General features: G+C 47.8%; 1 protein-coding gene across 1 annotated transcript in view; it reads right to left on the minus strand.

Moving 5' to 3' along the window:
- The window catches only part of Zbtb46 (zinc finger and BTB domain containing 46), a 72886-nt gene extending 64612 nt beyond the window's left edge, over nucleotides 1–8274 (minus strand). Inside the window, exon 1 of the mRNA XM_021154225.2 lies at nucleotides 8151–8274. The gene's annotated coding sequence lies outside the window, so the exon portion shown is untranslated. The remainder of the gene's footprint in view (nucleotides 1–8150) is intronic.
- Between the last annotated feature and the right edge of the window lie 388 nt (nucleotides 8275–8662).

Below are 8662 nucleotides of genomic sequence, written 5' to 3' on the forward strand. Positions count from 1 at the left end.
GCACTCAAAAAGCATGAGCACCATCCACACAAGCACACAGAACTCACACATTGCACACACAATGCCCACACCCTGAACTGAGAGCACCATCACACTGCACACACGGCACNCATATAATACACGCAGTGAAAATACACCATATTCAGAGTACCTACATGCTATATGCACAGCTACAAAAAGATGAAGCCCTCTAAGGGCATCAATNCATGAAGAAGGGAAAAGGCAACATTCACTAGAACACTTCACCCATGATCATGTACGCTCCTCTGAATACTTTTTTTTTCCTTTCTGCACCTTTTAATCCCTTTTCCTCTGCCCCAGCATCTTTCTGATCTTTGGTGTCTTGGAACTCTAGGCACTTGTCCTCTGTTGCCACACCTTTTTCTGTAGACACAGGGGAATGCTAGCTAAGGAATGGGTACTATAAATGACAAAGTTGTATTTGAAAGGAGATTTTGAACGCTGCAGAAGCTTAGGTGATGTAAGTCTTCCTCAAGACCACTCTGGGTAGTCTTAGTCAGGTGTCTTAGCTTTCTAGAAAGATAACAACCATACAGATAAAGTTACCTTGATGCTGAGCATGTACCCTTGATACATAAGATNCTGTAAGAATTTAGAAGGTCACAGATTCTGCTTAAAATGGGGAGATGGAGAATGCTAGCTACAGCAAATTGTTCCCAGTTCCTCCTCATCTTTAAATGAAGATGAGTAATTGCTTCTTTCAGAAATTCCCAAACTGGCTTTGAACTTCCTAAATAAAAGCATACTGCCACTCACAGGCTTCAGTGCTTTAAATGGGATAGAGTGAGAACACGGAACAGATCGATTCTGAGCACCAAAACAAGACTGGACCACTTTCTCTTTACAGCTCATTCTCAAATTCTCAATGGGGTTATGGTGGAGACACAGTCCTGTATTCACAGACCTGAACCTCCTGGGATGACTACCCTGAAATCTCAGGGACTGGCGGACACTCATGAATCATAACCCCACTCAAACTGCACACACCAGAGTTTTGTGCAGCATGCCTGGAGCCCCTGTTTTGCTGTAAGCAATCTTACCCCTCATCTTTGTTCCTCAGAGACTCAGATCCCCACTCTGTCCATCTGCACTGCACATGTGAGCAGTTCTGTTTTCTGGACCCATCACTGTTCATGTTGTTCTTACAACCAGAATGGCCTCATTTCCCACTCCCCAGGGTGCTGGGGATGAAGCCCAAGGCCTCACAAACAGTAGGCAAGTGCTCCACTGCTGAGCTACCTCCTAGTCCTTGACTCCATTTCTGCTTTCAAGTATTTATTCAGTGTGTGAGTGAGCACTATAGCACACATGGAGCGCCATTGCAGGATATTTTATCACACTGTGAACCCAGAAATTATGTTATTTACTGGGAAAAAACCTGTTTATAGTTGTGGTGTGGTTCATCCCTTAGCACACACTTTTAATCCCTCAGGCTGGAAAACAGACAAGCCCTTAGTACACAACTTTAATCACATACAATGGAGATGGAATTAATTTGTAGAAGGAAGCATCCATGTTTGAAAGTGATATCTAATTCAATGGCAGACAAAGTGATGAATCAAAGAAATATTTGACAGGATAGGATATGCCCCATTCTCACAAGGAGAGAAAAAGGAAACTTCTTAAGGGAGCATTGCAGAGAGGGGGAAGGGGGAGAAAGAGAGAGAGGAGAGAAGGAGGAGGAGGAAGAGAAGGAGGAGGACGAGGGGGAGAAGGAAGAGGAGGAGCATGAGGACAAGGAGGAGGGGGAGGAGGAGGAGGAGGAGGAGGTGAAGGTAGCAGCAGAGAAGGCAGTTTTACTAGGGCAGTTGTACAGAGACAGGTTGCAGAGAGAACAAGCTAGACACAGNTGAAGACAGAATAAGCCAGAAAATGAGAAGGGNCCATAAAATTAGAACGTATTGCCAAGTTAGTATAAGGCCAAGCAGAGCAATTCAGGAGAAACCAAGAGAAGCCAGATTTAATTGCCAGAATAGGTGAGTTGAATCAACCAGCCAGAAATCAGAAAGAACAAGAAAGGGTGAACTTATTCAGTAGTATGTCTCACAGGGTGAAAACATTCTAGGCCTAGATTAGATTATACAGAGTAAATATTGCAAGTGGAAATTAAGAGTGGAAAATATCTGGGTCTGGAAAGATGACTTAGTGGTTAAGAGCACTTGCTGTTCTTCCAGAAGGCCTGAGTTTGGTTCCCAGTACCCTGGGAAAAACCACTTCTAACTCCAGCTCTAAGGGATCTGGCGCCCTCTTCTGGCCACCTCCACTCACATGGTAGGCAGGTGACAGTGTCTCTGTCTCTCTGTGTCTGTCTCTCTCTCTCTGTCTCTCTGTATCTCTCTCTCTCTCTCTCTCTCTCTCTCTCACACACACACACACACACAAGTAGATAAATGTAAAACTTTAAAAAGAACAGTGCTCTTGCATAGGGTAGAGTTTTTGTTTGTGATTCATATTTGTTTCCTTCATTGGTTCGTTGATTCCTCTAATAATTCTGAAGAAAATGTTCTCATGCACTTAATACAACATCTTCCTCTTTACTAATATATGTGTACCTTGGGCCCCATGCCTATCCCTATGTGTAGAGGTCCAGAGAACATTGCTTTTGTATCTCGGAAATCAAAGACTGTGGGTTAAACTGCCAGTTCTCTAAGTGACCCACACTAAGACAAGTAACCTGTTCACAAGCAAGTGGGCCATGCCAGGCAAGTGTATCCACTTTTCATAGAGACAGCTCTTAGATATGTTGGGCTAGGGGTTACAGCTCAGTGATAAACTAAGTGGAAGGTACTGAGCCAAATCCCCAGCAGTACCACCACCACACACACACACACACAACTAAACCCACACTTACTTACAAGTTTTGGGGTTGTTTTGGTTTTTTTGTTTTGTCTTGTTTTTGGTTTTTTTCCAGACAAGGTTTCTCACTCTGTAGACCAGGCTAGCCTCTAACTCAGAAATCTGCCTGCCTCTGCTTCCCAAGTGCTGGGATTAAAGGCGTGTGCCACCACAGCCCAGCAACAAGTTTTAAACCCTCTGTACACAGTCCAAGATACAAAGAAGCCATGTCTCAAAAACAAAAACAAAAAAAAACAATAAAAAGCTATATCTCAAAAAAAAAAATCTAAAATCCATCATTCATGTGAATGTATAGATCTTTCCTATTTCATGAGCAAGTGAAATGACAGCCAGAAGTTAAAGCACTACTGGCAGGAAATGTAGAAGGAACTCGGCAAACACCCTGGACACCCGCACACACTGCAATAAGACAGCTGCAGAACTATGTCACTGCTTTCGAAAAGCAAAGAGGGATCTTCCCATATAGGCCCACAAGGGGCTGTGTGCCTAGACAAGCTGCAATATGCCCTTAATCACTGCTCAGGCCCAGCAGAAAGACCACCTTTCGTTCCCAGATCTGCCGATTCTCACCAGCAATCCAATATTGACAAAGCAGTTTACTGGGTACCGTCTCTCTGAGTGTAATATTGAAGGCCCTTTCCTTGGATTGTCTGTAGGAACTCCAAAACTGCTCCTCATCTTGCCTACATTCTCTGAGATGCTTCTTTTCCACACATACTGTCACATCAGCCATCTGTGTGGCCACCCCCTACATCCTTCTACCACGTGACTTTCTATAACCCGAATGACCTAAGGTTCTGACNGACAAAAAACAGTAATAAAAACCCCGGGGACAGGCATGATGATGTCTATATCTCTGATTCCAGTGCTTAAGAGACAGGAGGACAGCCGGGTGTGGTGGCGCTCGTCTTTAATCCCAGCACTCGGGAGGCAGAGGCAGGCGGATTTCTGAATTCGAGGCCAGCCTGGTCTACAAAATGAGTTCCAGGACAGCCAGGGCTACACAGAGAAACCTTGTCTCTAAAAAACAAAACAACAAAACAAAAAACAAAGAGAGAGAGAGAGAGAGAGAGAGAGAGAGAGAGGAGGAACTTGAGTTTCAGACCAGCACGGGCTACATAGCAAGACCATGTCTCAAAAACTGAAGGGAGTGAGGGGGGGGAGAATGAAAAAAGGATGTCTGCTAACATCTGCTAGGATGTCTGCTAACACAATTAAGAAAACATATCTGTCAAAACCCAGAGAGCTACATGTGTGATGCTGAAAACATACTGATGTTTCCCAACTGGCTACTGATAACTAGTTTAGTAACTTTTAAAATCCAAATTATGTTNTAAAATACTTAGAGGCTGGGAGAAGGCNGCACATGTCTCTAATCTCAGTGTTATATACACAGAGAAAGTTTGTCTTTAAAAAATAAATCCTTAGTAATTAAAAAATATAAATCAAAGCTAAATGGCACTAATGAAACCCTGAAATTAAATTAGTCTGCATAAAATCTTACATAAGTCATACTTAGGTCAGATTTGACTTCTTTTTGCTTTCCTTTCAGTCTTTCATAGAACTGGTCAGGAAGTGTTCTTTCTCTTCTCTACCTACAAGCAATACCGTCAGGCACACTCCACACCTGTAAACCAGAGCACAAACCTGAGGGGAATAAAAAGGTGGTTAAGCAATTATGGCAGGAAAGCCAAGCTTGATGGCGGACTCCTGTGATCTAGAATGCTCATTATGTAGGAGGCAAAAAGGATCAGGAGTGTAAGGACTTCCTTAACTATATCATAAGACTGAGGCCAGCCTGGACTACATGAGGCCTTGTTTCAAAACAAAACTAACAAAAAGAAGACTTAGTGTGGTGGCAGACAGCTCTAATTCTAGCACTTAAAAAACTGAGAGGATTGCCTCAAATCTGAGGCCAACCTAAGCTACATACAAAGACTGAAGTCAGCCTGGGCTAAAGAATAAGATTCTAGCCAAAAAATAAGAGAAGGGGAGAGAAGAAAGGATCTGATCCTCCACCAAATGCATGTTCTCAGAGCTCAGCTCTTAGGACATGTTCAAGACCAGAACTGGCCAGAGACAGCAGCAACAGGACAGAGGATTGAGTGGAAAGGGTTGGCAGTGTTCCAAAGACTTGTCTTTTGGTCTTAATAGNACACTTCCTTTATCTGTTTATTTTTAGGGGTCAGGCCACTCAGCAAACTCTAGGAACAAAAGTTTCATCAGGTGGTGGTGGCACATGTTTTTAATCCCAGCACTCTGGAGGCAGAGACAGGCAGATCTCTGTTGAGGCTAGCCTGGTCGACAGATTTGAGTTCCAGGTTAACCAGGGCTACATAGAGAAAGCCTGTCTTGAAAAAGAACAACAACAACAATCTACCCACCCACAGATGTAATAGGTTCAAAGGGAAATTCTTTTTTTTTTTTTTTTNTGNGNGGNGGGGGAGGGGGTAAAGACAGGGTTTCTGTGTAGCCTTGCCAGTCCTGGAACTCATACTCTAGACTACACTGGCCTTGAACTCAGAGATTCACCTGTCACTACCTCCTAAATGCCACCACCATCCAGCTTCAAATTCTTAACAATCCAATCTCACTCCAGAGAATTTAAATTAGCATATGTTTTCAAAGCAGAATCAAAGCCTTATTTTTTTTTTTTTTCAAAATGAGAAAACAAAAGAACACGAAGCTCCTGAAACAAGTTGCCTAAGGCAGGTGCAAGGACTCTGGTGTTCAGATTAAAGGGGAGACAATTGTTTCTAGAACTTTCTTCTTGCTAACAGCTAAGAGAATGCCTAAGCACAGAAAGTGACTTCTGTGAGAAATTAGCTCAAGTATTTGTCTGCCCTGTACATTAAATGAGCCTCTTCAGATCTCAGAGGCTGGTCTAAGACCTCAAGGAGTACAGCACAGCAGCTGATCAGCGCCCCAGAAACCAGACCACAGGGACAGAGTGGCCCAATTTTCCTTAATTTGAAAACCTCCACACAAAGTCGCAAAGTTCACTGTTACAACATAATTCAGTTCAGCAGTGTTTGTAAATAAGACATCCTCAGCGGTGACAGACCTCGTGTCCTTCAGGCATTTTCTATGCATCTTTGAAGCACTTTCTCCATTTCTTGACATTTATGCCCTGGTTCCTCTGTGGGACCAAGGAGCATCACAAGTCACAGGGACATGGACTAGCCTGACCCTGGCATACTGGGTTGCAGGGAACTAAGTGTCACCAGTGGCCCTGGTAACAGAGACCAGTCAGAAAAAGATGAGGTTGGGTCTGGGCTCAGAATAACTGTACACTTACATAAAGCAACAGGACATGAATAGAAACTATCTTTCTTGTTTTGTTTTGGGGTTTTTGTTTTGTTTGAGGTTTTTGTTTTCCAAGANAGAGTTTCCCTTTGTGGCTCTGGCTGTCCTGGAACTCACTCTGTATACCAAGCTGGACTTGAACTCAGAGATTCCTCTGCTTCAGCCTCCCAAGTCCTGGTATTAAAGGCATGCACCACCAACACCAACCTCATGAATAGAAATTATCTAACGAAAGCAAAAGTCTTACATTCAAGGTAGAGTCATGAGAATCTTAATTAAATGTTGTCCTCGGGCAGGCTTGTGGCAAGTCTGGATTTTGGATTTCTAGGCTCTCAAAGTGAGTTCTTTCTACTATTCTAAAGAGGAAACTGGCAATAACAGCCAACATGGTTCCCTTTCAGGAAAAAAAAAAAAAAAGATTACAAGGTTTCCAAAGAAAATGCTAAACTTCTATCTGCAATAATTTCAACCAAAGTGTCACTATCTTTTCTGCAATAATATGGAGATGTATCCTAAACTTTTCAGTTCAAAGTACCTAATATCATAAACTATACCAAAATGGAGGAATCCCAGTACAATAAACTTTACTTCATTGTTCACGTGGAAAATCTATAAATTTCCTTTTGATGAACGAACTATTCTCTTACTGAGTAGAAACACTGCCTTGCACTGGCAAGACTAGGACCAGCAAGAGCGAAATTCGCGAATCTGCACCCAAATGGGAAGTTAGCCTGGAGGAGGAATCCAATCCAGCGTTCCGCGAGGGAGGCAATGCACACGCGCGAGTGCACCATTCACAGGTGTCAGTGCCTAGGCAGTACACTAAACATTTTCTAATTAGCATTTCTTTACATTCTGATAACAATCTTCGCACTGTGACCTTCACTAAATGCACGCTGAGATTTGTAGCAAAGTGAGCCGGAGGAAATTCGCTAAGAATTTCAAACTTTCTTCTGTTTATATTTCTTTGGGTTAGAAATTATCTGTTTTTCGCCCCATTTAGCTTGCTCCGGGGCTCCCAGATCCAATCCTATTGTGTATAGCTGGTTCCGCCTACTAATAGTAATCGCTAGCCATATCAAGAAATCCCCTAACTAGCGAGAACCCTCTCCATGGTGCAGAAAATTCCAGTTTTACCCTCGGGATTGAGTTGTCTGATACTGACTTTCGCTAACCTGTGAAACTGACAGGTCTATTTACTGGGAAACAAAGACGCGACTTGTAGCGGACCCGGTTCCCTTGCGCGCCCCGTGCGCTCCGAGCGCCGCGTCTTATCTGCGCTGCCCACTCCATCGCACTGGGAGGGCCCGGAACCCCAGTTCGGCCCATTATTAAAATGAAAATCTAAAACAACCGGCATCTAGCTTCTGGGGAGACAATGACCCCCCAAGGCCCCGCAGGGCCCACCTCCTGCAGTTCTGACTCTTGGCAAACTCGGCGCGGGCGGGTCCGGGTGCGGCTCCGCTGAGCGGGCGGGGGACGCACAGGGCGGAGAGGGCGGGGGGCGCAGGGACGCCCCCGGGCTGCCTCCCGGGGCCAGGCGTTGACGCAGCAGAAATTACCAGCTGGAAAAATCCCCTTTCAGAGGTGACGAAGAGGGACCCCGGCGGCCGCAGAGGCTACCGAAGGTGCCAAGGGGCCGGGAAGCCCCGCGCCGCGGCCGCCTCTACGTTCAACCCCGCAGGGACCTGCCGTGCCGCCCCGCCCACGCCACTCGGGCCGTGGCCCCGCGGGCCTGGGTCTCCGGCCGCGTTGTCCCCGGGCGCCATCGCCCCCAGGAGGGCGCCCCCGCCAGGCGGGACGGGGGGCCAGTGGCAGGGCGGGGGCGCGCCCGGGGCACAGTAACCAGGGCTGCAGCTGCCCGGCTCCCGCCCCGGACTCGGTTCCGGCTCCCGCCAGGGCTTCAGCCCCAGCCCCGGCGTGGTGCGCCAGCCTGGCCGCGCGGACAATGAGCCGGCGCAGCTTACCTGTGACCCCATGGGGCGCGGGCGCGGGCTGGCGCCGTGGCCGCGGACCGGTGATCGCGCGGCCACTGGCGAGAGCTGCGTCCGGGAGGGTCCGAGCTGCGCGCTCGCTCNGGTGGCTTGGTCCGCCCGCCGGTCCGTTCGTCCGTCCGTCAGGCCGGCGCGCGCCCCCGCGCTGCTCCAGCCCCGCGGCCCCCACGCACCCCGCCCGCGGACCCTGACCCCGCCCCCGGCGCGCGCCCGGCCGCCGCTGATTGGTCCGCACTGCGCCCTGGCCTCGGCCACCGCCCCAGTCCCGCCCCCGCCCCCGCCTGCCGGCCCCGCCCCCCGCTCCGCCGGCTGGGCGCAGCGGGCTGGCCGGGGCCGAGTGGCCGCCGGAGCACCGGCGGCCCACCGCCCCCCTCCCGCGGGGCTGGACAGCGGAAGTGCGGGCTGGAGCTCGCTGGGCATTGTGGGAAACCCCCTCCCATGGGCTTGCGAGTGGCAAGGAATGGGGTCCGTGGGTCGACGCTCGC

This window comes from Mus caroli, chromosome 2, assembly GCF_900094665.2.
Source record: "Mus caroli chromosome 2, CAROLI_EIJ_v1.1, whole genome shotgun sequence".
NCBI lineage: Eukaryota > Metazoa > Chordata > Mammalia > Rodentia > Muridae > Mus > Mus caroli.